The 9,434-nt window shown below is 31.5% G+C and overlaps 1 long non-coding RNA gene across 1 annotated transcript; it reads left to right on the forward strand.

Moving 5' to 3' along the window:
- The first annotated feature begins 1,467 nt into the window (after nucleotides 1-1,467).
- LOC123709118 lies at nucleotides 1,468-3,079 on the forward strand. Its single transcript, XR_006753682.1, has 2 exons — nucleotides 1,468-1,529; nucleotides 2,043-3,079. It is a non-coding gene; the product is annotated as an uncharacterized LOC123709118 (long non-coding RNA).
- Nucleotides 3,080-9,434: the final 6,355 nt, after the last annotated feature.

Here is a 9,434-nt window from a genome sequence, read left to right on the forward strand (position 1 = left end):
TAGGAACCTTAGGAGGTGCAGTGGCGTGTGCGCCATCGTAGACATAGAGGTGATCATTGCAGTCGAGCTGTAGCAGCTCAAAGTGCAGCATAAACCGCTGCAGAATGCTGTGCGTCTGGAAGGTGACAGTGCAGTCCAGGTTCCTCTCGTTGCGGGACCACAGCACGCCACCGTCAAGTTTCCGGTACTGCCGCTGCAGGAAGTGGTCCTTGCAGAGGGAGTCCATATAATCTGCAAATAAAAAAGCAAAAACTAGGTAAAAACATTATTAAAATGATATAAATTGATATTCCTTGAAAAAATCCTAGGCCTATTTCATAATCTTCAAGTATCACGAATAATACTCTTATAATACCTTTATTATTCTATGAAATTTAAATATAGTATATATTGGAATTTAAACAGAAATTCTTTGTCCAATTGAAATTGGAATCATCCTGAGTTTTGAATAATACTCCCAGGTGATCTCAATAAGGAGCCAATAACTTTTATTTCATTCTCGTGTTACTTTCAAATGACATTTCTCAGGGTCGGAATGAAGAACGGGCAATTTCCTTACGACTAGAGCCTTATAGTCAGCAGAAAGTTGCCTCGAATATATCAAAGTACGATTTATAGCAACCATTCGTCTTATGTAAATTTGGGATTTCATTTACCTAATACAAAACGTACAACGCTAAAAAAAGCCGACAACCAGTTAGGTTCTGTATCGGCCTTTTTTAATATTTACATAAAGCACAACGACAATGATGAATATATTATATTATACGTATTCGTTATTTTTGTTTACAAAAAGTTTTATTAAATTTTGGATATTATACATATGACAAAATTTTCTTCTATACGGAAGATTATATTATAGATAACATATCTTTATCGCATTTCTTTCTCATCGTTCCTAGTAAGATTAGCTATCTGTCTTTCTCGATACATATTTAACAGTGTCATGAAAAACTTTGCAAATAAGGCAGAAGTAAACGTGCAACTAGTGTAATAATATCGTAATTAATTTTAACAGGCTACATTATTGTCATCGTTCGAGTTCATTCATGTAATCAAATCTTTAATTTCAACCGTATTTAAGACCAAAGTAGATCCAAAAATTTAGTAGCACGTATAGTCTTTCTTTAAGAGGTTTGTATCAATTCGTAATTCTGTAAACGAATATGTTCTCCGTAGTCCCGAGCGAGCCATAAAATTTGTTTCAAAGCTTCTATAAGCTTTCGTTTTGCATTCAGTGCTTAGCTGAGCATCGTTGAGATATATAATTATAATTATTAATCTTCCATTAGAGATAATACTTACGAATACAGCTGTATATACTCGTAAAAGCATTTACAGCAAACAATTATTACAGATATTAGCTACGTCTCGATGCGGCAATTGCAGTAATTCCGTCGAGCGTTTAGTCTCGCCCTAACGATGCCCGATGTCTTTGGAAACAAGATAACAGGTCTCAATAGCAATCAGATCTCTACACGTAGTAGATAGGTGTGCCAGACATTTCCTGCCTACGCGCAAGCAGCCATGTAAGTAACGTTTATTTTAATTATATACATAAAGATCGCGGCACATGCTAAATACAGAAGTAGTGCGCCAAGAAATGTTAAATTTTAAATAAGGATAAAAACTTTTATAACATATTTTTTGAATAACATAATTTGATGAATTGAAGTGAAAACATTGAATATGATAAACTAATTAAAATTAATGTTATTGATATATTTTTTTATTTAAATGGTTTTATATAGTTTATTAGATCAGAGTATAACTTCGATTGAGTCCTTTTTCATGGAGTTTTATATGACGATGATTTAAAAAAATATAAAAAGTGTTTTGTTGGAATAAGTTGAATATAATTACATATATTTTCTTTATTGGATATGGGACACATTTTTGCAACCGTTTTAATGATTATTTTTCCAAAACTAGTTAACGGTCAACGTTCTGTGCCTACAATCGATCACTGTAGGACAAATATTGGTAAAAAAACCTTGATTTTCAATGGTGGTAAAAAATTAACAGTTTAATTAAATTTTCAGGAGTGGCTGTGGCGTGTTGGCTCCAGTTTTACTAGTAATACTTCTAAGTGGCATCGCCGCTGCACCAATCAACCTTGTATCTACAGGAGCCTATAGTGTTTCTGGAGAAACAAGAGGGCTAGAGGTACCTATGGATCTCGTGGCGGGAGTCGGCATTGGCATGAGTTCAGTACAACTTGTTGTCAATGTGCACACTGACAGCGCTGGAAATATTGAAGTTCAGACAAACTAAAGTAACAAAAGAAAAAGTGTATATATAAATAGCTTACGAAATAATACAGCTGAGTTGTAACAATGTCTGTAATCGTAAAATACTTGAGATGTTTATAATTTAACGTTTAATGGACGTCGCATCAATTCGATATAATTCATAACACTTTCTCGCGTCACAACAATTTGACAGATAACAATGTCTTACGGTGATGCATTAATTACAGAAATTAACGAACGTCAGGTTCATAACCTTGTGAAATAATTAAATCGGTTTTAACAATGGTTAACGCCATTTATAATTACGGAGCTTAAAACAGCCCACGAATAAAGCTGTCATTCAATTTAAACAGAATATAAAAATTGAATGTTTTGAAGAAAATGTAATTGAAATCCGATATAAAATTGCGCAATAAGGTCCATATAAGGTACAATAATGTTATCTTTTGACAAGTGAACGGAATTGAGTATCAGCTTATCATTGTCGGCGATAAAAGCAACGTTTCTAAAATTGCTCACGACATGTTATATCAAGCATGTATGTTGATTTCTGCGTTTAAGATCTGCTTTCATACTTACGGTTGTAAATATGACAAGGTAGATCGGTTAATTGTTATGATTTTATTTGCTTAATTTAATTGAGGATTTGTAAGTGGCTATTAAGCCAGTTTGTTTATTAATATATTAATGTAAAATGTTACGTTTCGTAGCAACTACGACTGGTTTGGAGACCGTAATCAACGTCAGCGTTTGTAATTTGTTAATTTAATTTAAGTTAAATCACAATTAACAATCATTTAATTCGTACTTTTATATAATATTTTTAAGACAATTGTGGTTTTATTTAACAGCCCAAAATTACAGCTGTACATATATATTTGTCAAATTTATTTCATCAGATTAAATTAATCAAATTGTATTACAAAAATTGCATACATGGCGATAAAAAATTGTAACGACTAAATATTATAATTTTTACATTCACATACAACGAATGTTTTCTTATTTTTAAAAAGTCTATATCAATCTACAAAACTGTAGCAAAAGCATAAAACCTGTAATGCAATTGATAATCGTGTAATTTGTATGAAATTAACTTAAAAGCATACCACATAATGTAAATGGCCTTTGTGAAAGCTGTAGCAAATGAAACAATAACAGAATGTTACAAAAAATACACGTAATGGTAGGAAAACAGTTCCCTTGTTGCGCCCAATAGCTCTCCGCTAACGAAAAAGCTTGAAAGGAGTACTCAGCCGTGACGCATTCCTAGAAAAGCATATTGTTCCTAGCTTCTTAAATAAAACGCAGATTATTGTCGTAAAACCTATTAAATAAACATTGCATTAATGTTTTGGCCAGGAGTTTAAATTAGTTCATAAAAGTAAATTTGTTGTTATGTACGAATCGATAAGTACTTTAGATTTAAACAAAATATTTATATTAATAACATCTTACATAATTATATCTTATAATTATTATGTATGTATGTATACTTAGGACTACAACTTCACTCTGTTAAATATTAAGTTTTTTACTTTGAATGCGTGGCAGTACCTGAGATTAAACATGTATTATTATTATATTATTAAGACATATAATCATGTTGTATAACTTAAGTATTTATCATCTTTACTCTGTCATAAAAAGTCAGCCAAGTATTAATGATTTATTTGGTTTGATTCGGTCAGATATTTTGGTTATTTACCAAATGTAACATTTCCTCTAATTCGTTCGTAAAAATTATCACAAATAGTAAAAATATCGTGATTCGTGATGAATCGAAATATAAACATACATACATACATACCGACGATATTGAGCACACGTGAGTCGAATCCAAATAAAAGCTTCATTTTCATATATAACACTTTTTTACGCTTAAAAATATTTTCTTCTTGTCTTTCACAGTGGTATATTTATAGCAAATATCATAACCTTAGAATATTTCCATAATAGCCGTTATCGCCTGTCACCATGGGTTCGATTGAAGTGTACGGGAAATGAGATGGGCCATCTTCCGGCATTTATTATAAAGAAACTAAGAATTCTCGTGTCTTCTACTCTCAACTAATTTTGTCATTGTTTTAAATCTGTTTACGCGTCTACCAATCTGTATCTTGTTTCGTCTCATAAATTGCAGTTTACTTTATCAGAGTCTCTCATTAATTTTCTATGTAATATACGTTAGTCATGAAGTTTTATATAAATAATAAAGTATATATCAATTTTTTTAACTCTCATAACTCATAATAATACAAAATGGATAAATAACAAAAGAAACGAAATTTTAGATGTTTGGTCTCTGCGACATTATATCTTTAATGCAGGAAGAATTTCCCCGCTACATAATATTGCTTATTGGTTTTGCTAGAAGAGCACCAGCTCTGAAGTCACCGGTCACCAGGCGCTAACTTTCTTCTGATACTATTATTCGGTAATAATATTATAGTATTTAATGTTGCGATGGGCCGTAATTTCAAATCATTTGAAATTCAATTGGTTCCTTTTACTAATCAAACACTAATTAACACTAATTCATAACATTGAATGAACCGATTTAATGTTGTTATAATTAATTTATGTAATCTGTTATTTATTATTTAATTTACTAAAGTTATGGTAAAAAATCATCCAGCTCTACCAATTAATTTAAAAATATAATATTTATCTGGTAAACTGTGAAGCAGCGGAATTATGAACATGAATATTTCAATTCATTTGTCCGAACTCATTTTACGACTCAGTGAAACGGTTTTATCCACGCGGGAATCATTATTTCATCTTTAGTATCATTAGTATTTAACATATACTTTAAATTTGCAATTATAAAAATATTTAGCAGGAATAGATTGGTCTTGTCGCTTTGAAAGCACTTAAAACAAAGTTTTAAAAAGATTCTTAACTCAGGGTAAAAATTTATGAATATAACGAATGTATTGTAAATTAAAAAAGAAAAACAAAACAAAGAAATTTAATAACAATATTTACACATTATGCTTTCAATACAAAAGAAACTATAATGTTGAAGTCAATAATAAATTTATATGATATCGAAAGTAATAGGGTCTAAAATTCCGTGTAAGTAACAAAGCTATCCTTAATACATGGGTGCGGTCGGGGACAGAAACGCCACCGTAATTACGTCTTTAATAGCTTACGATAACCTTATAACCCGAAAGGGGTGACCAAATGGAACTTTGGTGTTAATTAATTTTTGACGAAATTTTTCTTTCCTCGCTTAAGCATGCGTTATTTTAATACAGAAATAGTCCGTTTAACATAAAACAATTGTATTAATAATAAGCCTTCAAATATTTATTTTTGTTTTGTGATTCTTTTTCTCGACAACGAACCATAAAAATAAACTCTTCAAAAATTTCACTAAAACTAATGTTGTATCTATATGTACACAAGTATGCAATCGAGTTGACATTCTTGTTTAAACTTAGAATATATTACCTTAAAATGGCCGATATGCTCTATATGACGTTCAGCATATTTTGGCTCTGGCTGCGCGTAGACTGCCCCAAGACTGACTGAATGTATACCCAAAAAAATACAAGTTTCCTATTTGCGAGTTACTTTAATCCACAGCCAGTATCGGAAGATTTTAAATATTTCCTGGCCTACTATTCAAGCAACAATAGAATAAACTGTAATAGAAATGAACTAACATAAACTGATACACACCCACGTATACTTATAAAAATGATCAGATCAAATTACATTATTTCCTGAAGAACCGGCCGCCCCCATCTGAGATGTGTACGCAGCGTAGGGCGGGCGGGAGGTATCGACCGCTGCGACGCCCGGTCGTTCAACTCGCCGTAGACGTAGCGTAGCATCGTAGAGCGCCGTAACCGAAACTTATGTCTTGATTATCTTCGCAATATCTACGCTTCTAATTTATTTTATGCTTCATATTTTCCGTAGGCGACTTATTATGAGAACCAGTTCATAATCTATGGAAACCCCGAAAATACATTGGTATTGTGCAGAAATGTAGGTCAATACTGAAGCATTGTACTACTGTAAATTACTGCGGTTATTTAGAAAAATAGCAGCGTAAATACAAATTATCATCGATTTATAGATAGTATGATTAATTTGAAATTCAAATAAAAATTGAATAAGATGTAAGAGATTTGCAGTTACACTACATAAATAGGTAGTGTGCGTTCACAAAATGTCCATAGTTTTAACATAAATTGTTTTATTTAAAAATGTTTTTACTGTAAATAAATTTATCTACAGTATCTTAAAGCTCTGGTCTATGTTGTGATGCCAACTCTACCAACATAGTTAACAATATATATGCTTTCGAAACACCTACAGAAAGTATTCTTAATATCAAGGGCACGGAAAGAAAACTTAGTACTTATCAAAGATATTAAAAAAATATTAAGCTGATCGATGCTGTTGACTCAGCATGTAGGCAAAAGTGGAGGTGATTGGCATATATCGCAAGAGATATAATTGGCATCCACGCATCGGGGCGAGACGCTAGGACGGCTGTGATGGCGTCATTCCGACAACTTGAAGCACATTGCCGGCGGCACATGGACCCGGCAAGGCCACGAAAGGGAATTACCATAGGATATATATCATAGGATACTTTTAAACTAAATTTATATTATTTTAAAATTTTATTAAAGGACATTCTCATTTAACCCTTAAAGAGTTTTCCAACAAAACTTAACCATCTATAAGGTGGCTATATTTTACACGAGGCCCTGACCTCTGTCAGGGGCCATGGCATACATAATTTAAGAGCTGCGGATGTGGTAATTACAGGTACGTGTCCTTTTGGAATATTGAATTAGTTCGTAAACGCCCCGTGTTTTGGCCGTGATTAAATTATTAACACGCGTTTAATCATAATGGGATTTCACAAAATTTGCACAAGTGAAAGCTTTATTGTTAACATTCAAAATAGCAATAAACACTTTATTAAGTAAGTTCTGTATGCCGTGTAAGGAACATACATACAGGATATGAAAAGAAGAAGAGAAGAAAGAATAGGAAAAGAAAAGTGTCGCATGTATAATACCAAAAATATTTTTGTCATGATATCAACCTTCAAGTCAGGCATTGAATCCAGTGGAGTAATTGACTTCCTGACACAATTAGCACGTACTCAGAGAAACATACCATCTTGACTGCCACTTAAAGCTTAAATTTAGCCTAAAGCGGCCAAGGCTGATTACCTACTTGACTATAATTACTTTTATTTATTTTATTGTTTTCATTCAAATTCTACGTCGTTATACAGTGAAGTTACGTAAAATTATTTACTGGAAATTTATCGGATACCATAGACTTTAATTCTCATTAAAATCCTATACCTATATACTATAAACTGTATTGCTTGTAATTTTTGATAAAACAAATCGATTTGTGATGGAAGTAAATGGGAAAACTGCATTCCAATACTAGTTGTATTTACAAATGACCAAAATCCATTGTAAATTCTCGAATTAACTATGATTTAACAATTCAGCTTCAATAATTAAAACATAATACGTAAGTTTGTTCAGTAAAAGCAGAAGGCGATGGCAACTATGCGCCTTGTGTATAGAATGCTTTGTGCTTCTCTACAGAATTTTCTACATCAAGATAAACATGTCATTTAAGAATTTGCTTTTATCTAAAATGTGAACTGTATACTATTATAACAAAAGAATTTGTTTAGTTAAACCCGCTTATCTAAAGAACATCTTGAATTGAAAGTTTGTTTTTAACTTCAAAAATCCCGAAGAAAAATGTTTATAATTCGCAGGTTTTTACACTACAACCGAATTAAGGCATAAACACACCTAGTTACATTTTGTAAATAAACAATGATCTAGTATTTGCATATCTTGTTAAAAAACATAAATATAGGGGTAATAATATTTATAAAACCTTATTAAAATCTTAACAATCGTTTAAAAATAACAATAAACCTATGGTAGGTTAATTAACAATAAACTCAATATTTAATGATAATTGTCTATATTGTATGATATATACGCGTATATACATAAATCGAGCACCACTCAAAAATTGGTCCATCCCAAAAATTTGTCGACATCACTTCAACAGAAATTGATTGACGCTGTATTTTTTCGAAAACATTAATCACGGCACAGTTAATTAATCACGGGGCGCTGTCGATAGCAAGCCTGACCCCGACCCACCCTCCATTTACGAAGGAATTAGGATTTTGTTCAGCCGCGTGGCCTACTAAGGGGACACAAACCAGTTTTTCTACAGTGTTTACGATCAATGTTCTAATATTTTCTTTTAATGTTGTGTCTTACGCAAGTATTATATCACCTTATTCAAGCACCGATGTATGAATTTACGTCTATATCCGCATTTCTTGAGTGATATATATTAATAACAATAATAACTTGTGCTACCGTAGGTGGGTTTGTTTTCCGACGAGACAAATTATTGGTTAAATAGACCTCCTGGCATGATATGTTATTATTTTATCTAAGGTTAATTATAAATATAAGTCTAATACAAACAAACAAAAAAAATTAGAAACCGCACATAAAATAAATACAATATGGACATTCATACATAATAAATATATTTTTACCGTTTTCCAAAATATAACTCAATATATTTCGAGAACATCCTAATTTACTTCAATATTATCGAAGGACAATATGTATACAATAATTTGTACGTAATTCATGTTTGTTTCAAAAATGAAGGTCAATTAAGTGATAAATCATGAATTAAAAATAAATAAGATAGCACAGTACCACTACATATAATTTATCATAATTACATGAGAAATATTATTGATAAGCCATCGGCTTTAAAAAATGTTCTAGATACGTTAAATAATTGTTAATGTACACGAAAGATATTGACGATGTTTAGGAGTATTACAATATTTTGCAGTATGTTTGCGCATATAAAAATACTAAGTTTTGACAGTTGAATTATAATCTATATGACGTTTCATACGCGGTGTAAGTTACTAGTTAATCTTAATCCTTTAATAATATTTTAAGGCATAATCATATCTACATGAGATACTTGAAATAGTAAACAATGTTTGTCGTAATTATTTATGTATGTTAGAGCAATAAACGCAAAACTTACGCAAAAACCTTATTTACAAAAATGTTATAACTAAGTACCTGTAAAAATGAATTAAATAAAAAAACAAAACAAAAA

Source organism: Pieris brassicae, chromosome 4 (assembly GCF_905147105.1).
Source record: "Pieris brassicae chromosome 4, ilPieBrab1.1, whole genome shotgun sequence".
Lineage (NCBI taxonomy): Eukaryota > Metazoa > Arthropoda > Insecta > Lepidoptera > Pieridae > Pieris > Pieris brassicae.